At 44.2% G+C, this 13,153-nt stretch overlaps 1 protein-coding gene across 1 annotated transcript in view; it reads right to left on the bottom strand.

Moving 5' to 3' along the window:
• Window positions 1–8,129, bottom strand: part of RAP1B (RAP1B, member of RAS oncogene family) — a 72,344-nt gene extending 64,215 nt beyond the window's left edge. The window contains exon 1 of the mRNA XM_024218275.2: window positions 8,045–8,129. The gene's annotated coding sequence lies outside the window, so the exon portion shown is untranslated. The remainder of the gene's footprint in view (window positions 1–8,044) is intronic.
• Window positions 8,130–13,153: the final 5,024 nt, after the last annotated feature.

Here is a 13,153-nt window from a genome sequence, read left to right as displayed (position 1 = left end):
AAGAAAAATAATTTCTATTCTATACCTTTTTAATCTCAAATATTTAAGCTTTATGTCATTTTAAAGTGTTTGCAATATTTTTAAATAGGTAAAAGATCATTCCTTTCTTTCCCCATATTTAGGTAGAAAAGTAACTCTCTCTTAGGATTTCCAAAAGGCAAAGTGCCTTATATGGACAAAGCCTGGAAGATAACCAATCAAAAAAATTCATAAGTTTGTGTTTAATTGCACACAGGGGGATTAAAATGGATATCATTACACAAGCTTACTTAGCTGTCACTATTGCTCCTGCGATAAGTGCCCAAGCAACCCAAGTTTATACACAAGAATAATACATTTTGCAATTAAGCTCCATCTTAAATGAGCAAATTAATTTTCCATCAAGCCTTTTTAAAAAACAGAAATATGACTGGGTGGGCCTGATCCAGCAGTTGCTCAACACACATCTTAGACTTTAATGGGGTTTACATGTGCAGAGAAGCAATTCTGAAACATTTAGTTTTCCCTCCTCCACTTCCCCACACTCCTCCATACAGCTTGCTGACAAACTGTTCATTTGCAGGTCATCTTTAAAGAAAACAGGTGCAGTTTTCTTGCTTCTTCATGATATATAAAGCTTTTTAAAAACTTCATACATTAGAAACTCAGATGCAATCTAATTTAGAAGCCTCTCTGAGAACTGGAGAACTACAGTAGAACCTCAGAGTTACGAACACCTCAGGAATGGAGGATGTTTGTAACTCTGAACAAAACGTTATGGTCTTCCAAATCTTTACAACTGAACATTGACTTAATACAGCTATGAAACTTTACTATGCAGAAGAAAAATGCTGCTTTCCATTTACTGTGTTAAATATAAACTACTAAAAAAATATTGTACTGCTTTTTTTTTTGTCTCTGCTGCTGCCTGATTGTGTACTTCCAATTCCAAATGAGGTGTGTTGTTGACTGGTCAGTTCATAAATCTGGTGTTCGTAACTCTGAGGTCCTACTGTACTAAAGTGACATCAAAAGCCAAGAGATTAACACTGAGCAATAGAGAGGAAAGAGCTTTAGTCAGGAACAGTCCAGATTGGTAGGAAGGGTTAGGTCAGGTCAGGGTTGGCTACCACACACTACCTCAGTGGTCAACAAAAGGATATCCCCTATGGCCAATCTTGACCCGCTAAATCAAGGAAAGAGTGCTAAAACTTGGCTTACACTAGGGGAAAATTGCATTGTTAATCCAGACCTCTCCTCTTAATCTAGAGAAATCCAGACGGTTAAAAACTGTTTAAAAACTTAGTTTCAGCAACTAAGTACTCAAACAAGCAAGTCTGTTTAACATTCAAATCTCTCTACCCTTTATTTAGGTGAGAACTAGCAATACATTCCCAACAAGCCCCCCAGGAAAATAAGGGAAGGCCAGAATTGCAATTACTGATATTTCCAAGGTTACAAAACAAGGTGACATTCAGCCCTAGCAGATATACCATGAAGCAAAAAAGGACACAAGTCCTTGAAATATTTTTTTTATTGATCACCTTTAACATTGTCTGCAATTTACAGGAACTTTCTATTTTATAACAGCTGTTCTAAGATTACTTGTCCATGTATTAGTTCTGGAGATACTAGTAACACTGGCAAATAATATACTTGTTCAGAGGAACTGGATGCAATTAAGGTTCAAATCATTCACCCTTTATGTTGTAATGCTTGCAGGAGAGGTACAAGTGGCCCCGGAAACTGAGAATCCCCTCACAGGATTAAAAATTAGAAGCTTGCAGAAGAGACCAGGGATGCGGCCTCCTAGCCACATGGTTTCCAGGGAAGAAACCCCTTCAACAGAGGGGCCTGATCTATATTTCTGTGCTGCTGCCTGGCCTTTCTGCCCTGGCAGTCTCGCATAGCAGCAGTTGCTTCAAGTACTGTCCACTCCCATTTGGCTTTCCAGTTGAGAATCTATGGACTAAGCATAAAAGTGATATTGCAGAGTGGCTTTTCCCAGTTCCATTGTAACAGTAGTTTGGGGTGCTGTCAGAGGAACTTCTGTAAGGTCTCACGAATGAATAGTGTATACTTGGTGAAAACCACCACCGAAGAACCAGAAGTCAAAATATGGTGACATTAAGGAGAAGTATCTCTGGAATGATGGAGCTATATCAGCAGCAGTTTCATTTTATATCCAAAGTTAACTACTTTATACATTCTCAACCTTGACAGTAGCAACCCTCCTCCCTTTGTTTATGGCTAGAAGGAAGAAAGTACCTAAAACCTTTTTCTGTAATAATATGTGGTCACAGTATGGAGGTGGTTGAGAACCACTTAACAGTATATAAACAAGTGTAAAACTTAAATCACCCTTATTCCAGTAGCCTTAAATATTTTATAGGTTTTTCTATGTGGAGGAGACATGGTAGTCTGCAGCTAAAAAATAATTCACATGACTAATTTCATTTCTGGAAGAAGAATTTTACCACAACAATGCTAGAGGGAAGGATATTGATCTGCTCTGTATGGTGGCCACCAGGTAGTGCTTGTCTAGACTTGGGACTTGTCAACATGGGGAAACTGAACAGCGTAGCTATAGCAGAACAGCTATTCCACTACAACGGTGCCAGTATAACTTCCCTATGTGGACACTATTCTGGACTAAGAGGGACTAGCTATTCCACTATTGCTATGCCAGTCATTGCCCCATGTAGGACAAGTGCTAGGATGAGAGGTGCTTTTTAAAGAATATTTTGCTAGATGTTTTAATTAGTGCTGTTTAAAGTGTATTAGCACTTAGACACCTTTGAAAATATGTGCAACTCCTTGTCAACTCTACCAGAGTTGTTTTTTTTTTTTTTTTTTTAAAAAAACAGCACAAGACATCTCAGCTAACTTTTTAAAAAATAACGAAACTCAACTTTTTCTAGCTCTTGACAAGGCCTTAGAGAAACTACTCTCTCTAGTCAGGTATATGGTCAAGGACGGTAAACCGGTATGTGTATGTGCACGTCAGGGTTGTGTTAGTTACTTCTGATACTCTTTCATCCATTAGGAAGAAGAGGATGTCCAAAACATCCCTTCCTCTCTCAAGATGCAACAGAGCTGAGCAAACACAAGGTTCTGTATCCAACTCAGCAGGTATGCAGATACTTTAACATTACAGGACACGCATCTCCTGCTTCAAAATACACACCAAAGCAGACTGAAAAGTGCCACTGCCCACAGCCATGCACTGAACTTTAAGATTCTGATGTTACCATACGTAAGGCGGAGTCTTTCACGGAGGTCACGGATTCTGTGATTTTCTGGCATCTCTAACTTCCGCAGCTGCTGGTGCAGCTGGCCCTAGGGCCGCCCGAGCAGCTGGGGTGCTCCGGCGCCCCCAGCCGCCTGCCCAGGAGCAGCAGCAACCGCTGGAGCGCGCGCACTCCCCTGACAACAGCAGCGTCTGCTGGAGCGCTCCTCCTCCCCCACCACACAAGATTTAGTTAGGGATATTTTTAGTAAAAGTCACGGACAAGTCACTGGCCATCCTTTTTGTTTATTGCTCATTGCCCGTCTGTGACTTTTACTAAAGATACCCGTGACTAAATCATAGCCTTAACCATAACTATATTGTAAGTTAGAAAAAGGAGGCAAGTATCATTGGAAGTTGTGACAATTTTGTTTGAGCAAATGAATTTAGTTTTAGTGGAAAGTGAACTGAGAGTCCTCAAACAGGGGTGCCCAACCTGCAGCCCACCAGAGCACTTCATAAGGCCCATGCTTCAACAAAATATACTAATGGCAGATTTATTAGCATTTTGTCATTATGTTTACATCATTTTAGCTTATACAAGTGTGTAAATAGACAATACTGTACACTTATGTATTTAGAGATAAACAACCTAACAAGTTGAACCAGTGCCTGCTGCTTTCCACAGCTCCCATTGGCCGGGAACAATGAACCGTGGCCACTGGGAGCCGCGAGGGGCCTTGCCTGCGGACGATCAACGTCAGCCAAATGTCTTGCAGCCCACAATCAGCTTACCCTGATGGGCCGCATGCGGCCCGCAGGTTGCCCACCACTGTGTTAAACTGTTAGTTAAACTCCAGTACACTTGCTCCCTCTCTCTATCCATTTAGGAATTTCTATATTCCATTTTGTGGACCTATTCTCCCCCAGATTTATACCTGTGCTGCTACTCCAGCAAAGCTCCATCAAAACTAAAATGGTAGTCAGTTTTACTTGGTCCCAACATTTTCTCCAGCACAGCACGAAACAGCTCATACAGGCTCAGTTTTACTCCTGGTTTTGAATTGTCCTCATAGTCGGGTTTTCAATCAAGATAGCACAAATTATATCCAGGGTATTATATACCCCACATTGCAATAGTACAGTAGAACAGTAAGTTTGTAACTCTGAGGGTCAACCACACACCTCATTTGGAACCAGAAGTATGCAATCAAGCAGCAGAGACCAAAGAATCAAATACTGTACAGTACTGTTACATGTAAAAAGATTTAATAAAATTAAGGAAACTGTTTTCACTGCTTGTTTCATTTAAATTAAGATGGTTAAAGGCAGCATTTTCTTCTACATAAATAAAGTTTCAAAGCTGTATTAAATCAATGTTCAGTTGTAAACTTTGAAAGAAGAAACACCATAATGTTTTGTTCAGAGTTACGAACATTTGAGAGTTACAAGCGACCTCCATTCCCAAGGTGTTCGTAACTGAGATTCTACTGTATTGAGTACTCCACCCACTCAGATGAATACTAACAAAATTACCACACCTAAAATAAAAGTTTTGTTTACCCTCATAGTTTCTTTACTTTGTACATTTTACAGCAATTTGTGATAGCCAATTTCACCATACCCTCTGTATAGTCACCTTCCCCTTCTGTTGGGTCTTTTTCACAGGGGAGAAAACGAACATGTAAACAATATAAAAATACAACTCTACCCCGATATAATGCTGTCCTCGGGAGCCAAAAAAATCTTACCGCGTTATAGGTGAAACCGCATTATATCGAACTTGCTTTGATCCGCCGGACTGCGCAGCCCCGCCCCCCCGGAGCACTGCTTCACCACGTTATATCTGAATTCGCGTTATATCGGGTTGCGTTATATCAGGGTAGAGGTGTATATAAAACCATGAAAATTGGTAGACAGACATAAGGATAAGCCTAGGACACATAACTCACTTAATTTAAATTGACAGTCAAAAGCTGGTGTGCCTTTAACTTTAATTCTAGTCTACCGTGGTAACAGAAACCTAGAGGTGAAAGATTATTATTTCGGAGTTACTACATCCTCAGTAGGGAGGACACTCTAAGCACGAGGAGTTTTGTTGTAAGTAGTATTTAACATTTAGATGGTATAAAGCAGTTTATCAATAGTCTGAAGAAGCAAGTTTGCTTAATCTTAAACCTTGCACTTAACAATTGTAGTCTAGCAATCTCACGGCTTCAGTAGATGAGATGTCCATGTAACAGGCAGGTACCTACAGATGATAAGTGGCCTTAACTGACTAAGTAGAGACACTATCATATATAACAGCAGACCAGAGGTTTGTAAAGATCTCTAAGACTTAACTACAGTTTGGCATAACAGTTTTTCCATCTCAAAGCTGAAAGAGTCTACTACTCTGCTGCCAGCCTCTTTCTTTAGGGTATGTCTACACAGCAACTGGGAGGGTGGCTTCCCACCACAGGTAGACAGACATGCACTAGCCCTGCCTGAAATAGTAGTGTGGCTATGACAGCAGGGGTGGTGGCGGCGGCTCAGGCTAACTATTGAGTATATACTGAGGGGGTCAGGCAGGATTGTACTCAGGCAGCCTGCACAAGCCACCACAGTCACATTGTGTCTACGCTCACTGGAAAGTGCATTGTGTAGACATAACCCTCACTGAGCAGTCAGCGAGCTTGTTTCTAGCCAGAAAGATGGATACAGTATGTTGTAGGCTATTGGCAGTGGACGGAGAAATAAGGAACTAGAAACCTGAACAAGATAAGTGAAGACATTTAGAAGCACTGAATTCAGCCCTTTACTTAGCTTTCCATCTAACAAAGGTATAAGACAGCCACAAACTCTTAATGCTTAGTTAAAGTTATTTTAAGTTTACCAAAGAATAGAAAAACCCCTTTCCAGTATCAATGTATGACCTAGTATAAAGAACTTTGTCTCTTTTGAGAGGTTGTTGTGCAGTACACGTGACATATGTTGGTAAAACTAAGTAGGACAGTCAAGAATCATAGTTCCAACTGAAAAATGTTTGATTTTTTTTTAATAACTTGGAATTTGTGTGTACACATGCCATGAAAGAGCCTTGGAAAACATCAATTCCACTAGCTTTGTCTGACTATTTAATGCCCTCCTATTATATGCTTGAACTAACAAGTCTCAGAGTTCCTATACAAGAACTGTAAAAAGCAATGAAGAGTCCTGTGGCACCTCATAGACTAACAAATGTATTGGAGCATAAGTTTTCGTGGGTGAATACCCACTTCGTCAGACGCATGTGGGTATTCACCCACGAAAGCTTATGCTCCAATACATTTGTTAGTCTATAAGGTGCCACAGGACTCTTTGTTGCTTTTTACAGATCTAGACTAACACAGCTACCCCTCTGATACTATACAAGAACTGGTTGCTATATTTAATTAAATATGCTACCAAAAAAATCTAGATGAGTGAGTCCCAACTGCATTAAAAATACTTGGTTTGTGACATTGCCTAAATATTCCCTTTTGGAGCCACACAAAGTTACACACTTATACCACAAGTAATATAGAAACTCTTTTTTCAAAATGAAGATTCATATTTCCTAAGTAGCATTTATTAACCATTCCTTTTAAAAAGGAAAAGAATAACAGGATTTCAATAAATGTTGCAATTTGGAATACAGTACAATGATCACTTCCTGCAAAGCCTTATTTTATTCTTCTGTGGCATAAATTCTGACAGCTTTTAGTCATGCCACCATGGATCTCTTTCTAAAATATACTAAACCTCAAAATTGTGGGCTTGATACAGATGTTATTGGGTGAGGTTTCTCTGCCAGCATTATGTAGGAATTCAGACTAGATGATCATAATTGCCCCTTCTGGACTTAAGACCTACAAATTCCCCAGGTTTCTTTTCCTTTTTTATTCAGATAAGGGTCAGAAGATTCATAAACATTAAATGACTCCAGTGTTGTCTAATTACATCGCAAGCTCTTTCTGGGCAGGACTGCGCCTTCCTACCCCCACTACCGAAGTGCTCAGCACATTTGAGGCACTGTATAAATAGCACAGAAACCAGAAGTTTAAAAGAAAAAGAAAAAAAGGGCAAAAAAACCCCCAACGAACCCATCCCAGCATGAAGGGATGAATAGAGAACGTTTAGCGAGGTAAGAGCCAGCGCAGTCTCAATGTGTTACCCGTGATGCCCGTGCTCTGGGGGCCAACACTATAGCAGGGGATCGCCTCAGTCCAATGCAAGTGAAACGGACGAGGCCTATGGGCTGGACACTCTCGCCCCACGCCGGGGGAGGGTGATGGAAACTGTGAGCAGCTTCTCTCCAGCGGCTGATACTGCCGGACTAGGTGGGGCTGAACTCAGACTTCCCACAACGGGCTGACAACGCGGGGGTGAGAACTTTCTTCACCGCCCGGAGCCGAGCGGCCCCTGACCCCCGCCGGCCCAGGCGCGGGCTGGGGAGCAGCTCAGAGCTGTGGGGTTACAACTTTCCGCTTCCGCTCTAACTTCGGGGCGAGCAGGCGGGCGCCGGGCCGGTCGCCCCCAGCTCGAGGGGCGGGGGAGCGAGTGGCAGCCAAGCCCCAGACTCGCGCCCCCCCGGATGTCCCCGCTGCCGGTGGCAGGAGGCGGCGGCCGCTCTCGGTTCCTGCTCCGCCATATTCAGACACTTGCCCCCTTTCCGCACAGCGCGCTCTTCCCGCCGGCGCGGCCGCCGCCCCGGCCCCCTCTGCCGCGGGGCCACCTGTACCAGCCACCCGCCGCTGCCGCAGCCACCGCCCGCCCGGTACCGGAGTGCCCCCGCCCGGCCGCCCAGGTCCCCTCTCAGCCGCCGCCTCCACCTACCGGACGGCGCCGCCGCTCCCCCGTCGCCTCCTCCCCGGCCGAGCCTGCTCCGCACGCCCGCTCCCTCTCTCGCTGCCGCTGCCTGGGCGAGGCTTGAAGCCGTCGTCGTGACGCGGACGCTGCACGCCGAGCCTCGCTTTGGTTTTCCTAGCTCGCTCCGGCGGCGGGGTTGGGGGTTGGGGAGAGGTGACCTCGCCACCCTGCTCCCAAACTGCGCACGCGCGAGCCCTGGCACCACGGCCCCTCCCCCGCCTCAGATAGAACCGCCCTCCCCCTCGCGCTCGCTCAGGGTGACTCCCTCATCCCCTCGAGTGGTAGCGGAGCCGCGCCCGAGCGAGGACGGGGCACGTCTCACCGCCAGGGTCCCGGTGGTGCAGCCAGGCCTCGGGGCTGGGCTGGGGGAGTCTCTCGCACACAGGGCAACGGGGCGGCTGGTCGGAGCAGGGGCGGGAGGTTGTACGGGTGGGCCCGGGGTGGGTGTACTGGCGGGTGCTCTAGAGCAAGGGGGTGGGTGCTCGGGGGCAGCACAGGTGAGTTACCGCCCAACACCGTGTGGTTTGTACCTACCTATGACAGACACTTTTAACATCCGTAGAAGTTGGTCCAATAAAAGCTATTACCTCGCCCGCCTTGTCTCTTAAGGATCTGAGTCAGTTTTAGCCTGTGACAACATGTGTAGCCTGTCATGCCAATGGATTCTCACTGACTTGGTCTGTTATGCCACAACCACCACCAGCATGCCCTCTGAGTGGTCAGACCCTTGAACATACTATCCTCTTACCCTTGACAGCCCCACTCAGGGTCACTCTTAGCAACTCAGATAAGGGAGGTCAAGGATGGTTGTTGAGCCCAGTTCCACAATCTCTGTGTTAGGATTTGCATAATCGCAAATACTTCATGATTGGCATCTCTATGTTCATGCTTGTCAGGTACTGCCTCAGAGAGAGAGAGTTTGGGGAATGAAATAAAGCAAGATCTAGTCTTCCTGTGGTATTGCCATCAGTCAGGAACTGAAATATGAGAAGGCTAACTCTAGGAACATAGGAATTGCCATACTGGATCAGAGTTATGGTCTGTCTAGTCTTGTATCCTGTCTCCACCCCAGAGAAGCACCAGATGCTTCAAAAAGAGGAGCAAGAAACCCCACAACAGGCAGATAAGGAAGAATCTACTTCCCCACTAAGGTCTCATCCTAATTCCTAATAGTTACAGATCAGTTAAAACCATGAGATTGGTTTAATCCTGTTCTTAACCTATAAAGAACTTCTTAAATTATTTAAAAAACTAGGAGAAAATGTAAAAAATTAAAACAAATGCATAGACCCCTAATTGTTACCCACATTTGTAAAGTGCTTTGAGATCCTTGGACAATTGGTATCATATAAACACAAAATATTATTACTCTGGACATGCCTTAATAAGCCTCCCAACCCTTACAACCTATCATTACCCTCCAGGCAGTGGACACATTAAAGTTGAAGGAACTATGACCTTTCTTGAGCCTTCTCTCCCCATTCATATTAGTTTTATACTGAATAATATAAAATGCTTTTTTTCCTAAAGCCACAAGTGTTCTCTCTCATTTGAATAAAAATGTATTTAAAGACTTAAATGTTAAGAATAAATGATTTATATTTATGGGAAATACTTAGTAAGCAAATGGTTAATATGGTGTGTTCAGATAAAGCTCTTGCTCAGAGGAAGTTCAACACTGAGTGTGTGAAACTGACAGGAAGTTACAATGAGGTTATTGGCAAAGGGAGTGGGTGTGGAGGAAGCACAGGCTTTCTGTTTGCAGCACAGAGATAGACAAGAAAAAAAGATTAAATTTCCCCAAATTGCATGATAGTGGAAAATTATTTGGTATGCTGCTTGGAGTCCATGTAGCTCATGATAAATATATAGTAAATACTGTACCTCAGAACATTAGGGCAGAGGTGCAGCCAAAAGAGCAAACAGATCACAGCATTAGACGTTCCATCTAGATCCAAGGCACTAAGAAAGTGACACCGAAGTTCTTATTTTCCCCTTTAAAAATATTTTTCTTCAGAGCATTGCACTAAAATAAAATCCAAAACATCATAAAATCTCTTCCAAAGTCCAGACAAATGTCTTGATGTTTTACAGCTAAAACCCTGTACAGTACTTCGATAATGAACCCTTGTAAGTGACAGATAATTCAAGAGAGCTCAGGTTGCAAGAAATCTAGTACATAGAGGTTTAGTTCTTTTTTTAGACCCCCTTTCAAGGTAAAAATAATCTGGGAAACGTTAGTTGCTAATCTAGGTAAATTTGCAATGGTATATTTTAAGTAAAATTATATTCATGGTGTTTCTTGTAACTATTATCTTCACAGTGCATTTACTGAAAAAATGTGAGAATATTTGTCTCAGTATTGTTTTGTTTCTGTTTGTATATATTTTTGTCAGCTCCCTCAAAAATTCAATATAGAGACTAAAAGAACAAATTGGAAGACATATCCTCTGCCCTCTGGTAAAAAAACCCCCATACACAGCTTTCCTCTGTGAGCTAGTTTAATCATGTACAGTGTTAAGCGCTAATACACATGCTCTTAATTATAACAGGAGTGATAGCAACCACAATCGTTAAGATTTCAAGTTAGTTTCCATTATGAAAATATTTTACACAGTGCCTTTCGTTACCAAGTGCTTTAAAGACAGTGGGCCAAATTTTGCCCTTTGTCATACCAGTGATCAGCTGGAGGCGGTTGGTGGGAGTTTATGTGAGCCTTTTGTTAACAGAGCTTGGCCTTTGAGCTTCATGAAGGGGAAAATCAGAATTTGTTTAAAAAATTAGCCTTTGTGTTAGTGAAGGTCAGTTGTGCTGGAACTAGGGGTGCTGCCTCACCCCCTGGCTTGACATAGTAATAAAAAACACCAAATACATAGTTTCCATCATCAGCACCCTGCTATAAAAATGGTTCCAATACCCCTGTGAGGGTGGCCTTGAAAATGTAAATTGCTGCAAATTGATAACTAGGCTCAAAAGAAACAGGCAGTTAGGATTCATTTCTGCAGTACGAGGCTGGGTCTTCCACCTTCCTCCCTTTTAATGTAACATGAGTTCTTAATTTTGAGGTGTAAGTCAAAGAATCACCTTGCTAACCCTCACCAAAATCCTCAGGCCAGTCATACTCATAATGATGTGACTGTGGCGAACAGGAATTAGTTATGTTTGGGGAGGGAGGAGGCAAAATATTGATTCACAGACCCACCCTGCTTGTTAAAATGTTTTGGATTTAATGGAGGCTATGTCTACACTAGCACTTTTGTCAGTATAACTTATGTCGCGCAGGGGTGTGAAAAAACCACCCTTCTGAGCGACATAAGTTATACTGACAGAAATGCCAGTGTGGACAGCGCTATGTCGGCAGAAGACACTTTCCCGCTGACATAGCTACCGCCGCTTGTTGGAGGTGGTTTAATTATGTCGATGGGAGAGCTGTCTCCCATCAGCAAAGAGCAGCTACATGAGCGATCTTACAGCAGCACAGCTGCATCAGTACAGCTGTGCCGCTGTAAACTGGCTAGTGTAGACATGGCCTGAGTCAGCTGGTGGTCCCTAAGGCAACTGCTCCAGTGCAAGTGTACCTCCCAATGTACTTCCCATCTGTGTCTTCCATCAGGTCCTACTGTTGGGGGGGGGGGGGGGGGAAGGGGGCAGATGCACCATGCATAGTCTCTACTCCCAACCTTGCCAGTTGTTCTAGGAGTGCATGATGAAGAAAAGAGATGGGGGAGTCCTACAGCCACTGCAGTCTTATCTCTCACTTCCTGGCTGGCCTATCTAGCCAGCCCCAGTCTGGAGTTTAAAGAAAGGTACTGGGCAGGAAACTGGAGCCCCATGTATCCTAGATACCACACACATGCCAGTAGAGATCTGCTCATACCAGGAACTCCCATGCCAAGAGAGAAGGGCCGGCGCTTCCACTAGGCGACCTTAGGCGGTTGCCTATGGCTGCAGGATTTGGGGGGCGGCATTTTGCTGCCCTCGGCGGAAATTCGGCGGTGGGGGGGTCCTTCCGCTCCGGATCTTCGGTGGAAATTCGGCGGCGGGTCCTTCACTCGCTCCGGGACCCGCCACCGAAGTGCCCCGAAGACGCGGAGTGGAAGGACCCCCCTGCCGAAGACCCCAGGCCCCCTGAATGCTCAGAGGTGGAGCGCTGCTGCCTAGGGCTGCAAAAACCCTGGTGCTGCTCCTGCAAGAGAGACTTGCTTCTTTACACAACCCACTGTACCAGCAAGTCACATGAGTCCCGCTCACCCAAGGCCCTTAAACCCTGTTTCCCAACTGACCACTCTCTGTGTTTAGAGAGGATCTGTTTCCCACCTAACCAAACAACAAACCCTCACCCAGAGGTAGCAGGACACCCTATCTACCACTACTGCTAGTAGAGGCTGCAGGACAAACTACAGCTGCTATTGTGAGGCACAGTTACAAGGGAGCCACTTAGGGATGTGCTAGAGAGGAGGAATCCTGGGCAGGATGTATGGAGTTGAGTGTGGGGAGGATGAAAGGACTGATAGATTTGAGGTATCGTGAAGTATTGGTGGTCTTGTGGGAGAAAACTATGGAGTTGGGTTGTTTTATGGGGGGGCAAGAGGATTATGGAATTGATGGATTTTCTGGGGAAGTAAGGAAATTATTTTTAAAGAGCTCCTTGTTAAAAGGCTGGCAGCACACTACTGGATAGCACCCATGCAAACTCTCTAAGTTTGCTCCCATTGTCTTCAGTGGGGTTACCTGGGTGTAACAGGGCAAAATTTAGCTCTGTATGTATATTTCAGTTTAATTATTACCACTGAAACACAGCTATCTCTGAGGTAGATTTCAGCAGCTGCTCTGTGCCAGCAACTCAGAAATTTAATGAGCATGTGCCAGAGAATGTTATGCTGGCTGCATGCCAATTAACTACTGTGTGCTTTTCTAGACATTTGTCCCAAAGGGAATAGAAATGTCACTTGGCCAGTTTGGTTGGATGCTTTACTTTTAGAGGAAGCAAAGTCCTTGTCTCATCTGGTGAGTGGACTGAATGGCTTGAAGCCACAGCTGTTTCTTCCAGGGAAGTTTTACTGTATCAGAGCATGG

The sequence above is a fragment of the Terrapene carolina genome, unplaced genomic scaffold, assembly GCF_002925995.2.
Source record: "Terrapene carolina triunguis isolate 2854851 unplaced genomic scaffold, T_m_triunguis-2.0 Scaffold68, whole genome shotgun sequence".
In the NCBI taxonomy this organism is placed as follows: domain Eukaryota; kingdom Metazoa; phylum Chordata; order Testudines; family Emydidae; genus Terrapene; species Terrapene triunguis.
This window is presented reverse-complemented; position numbering and strand designations above follow the sequence as displayed.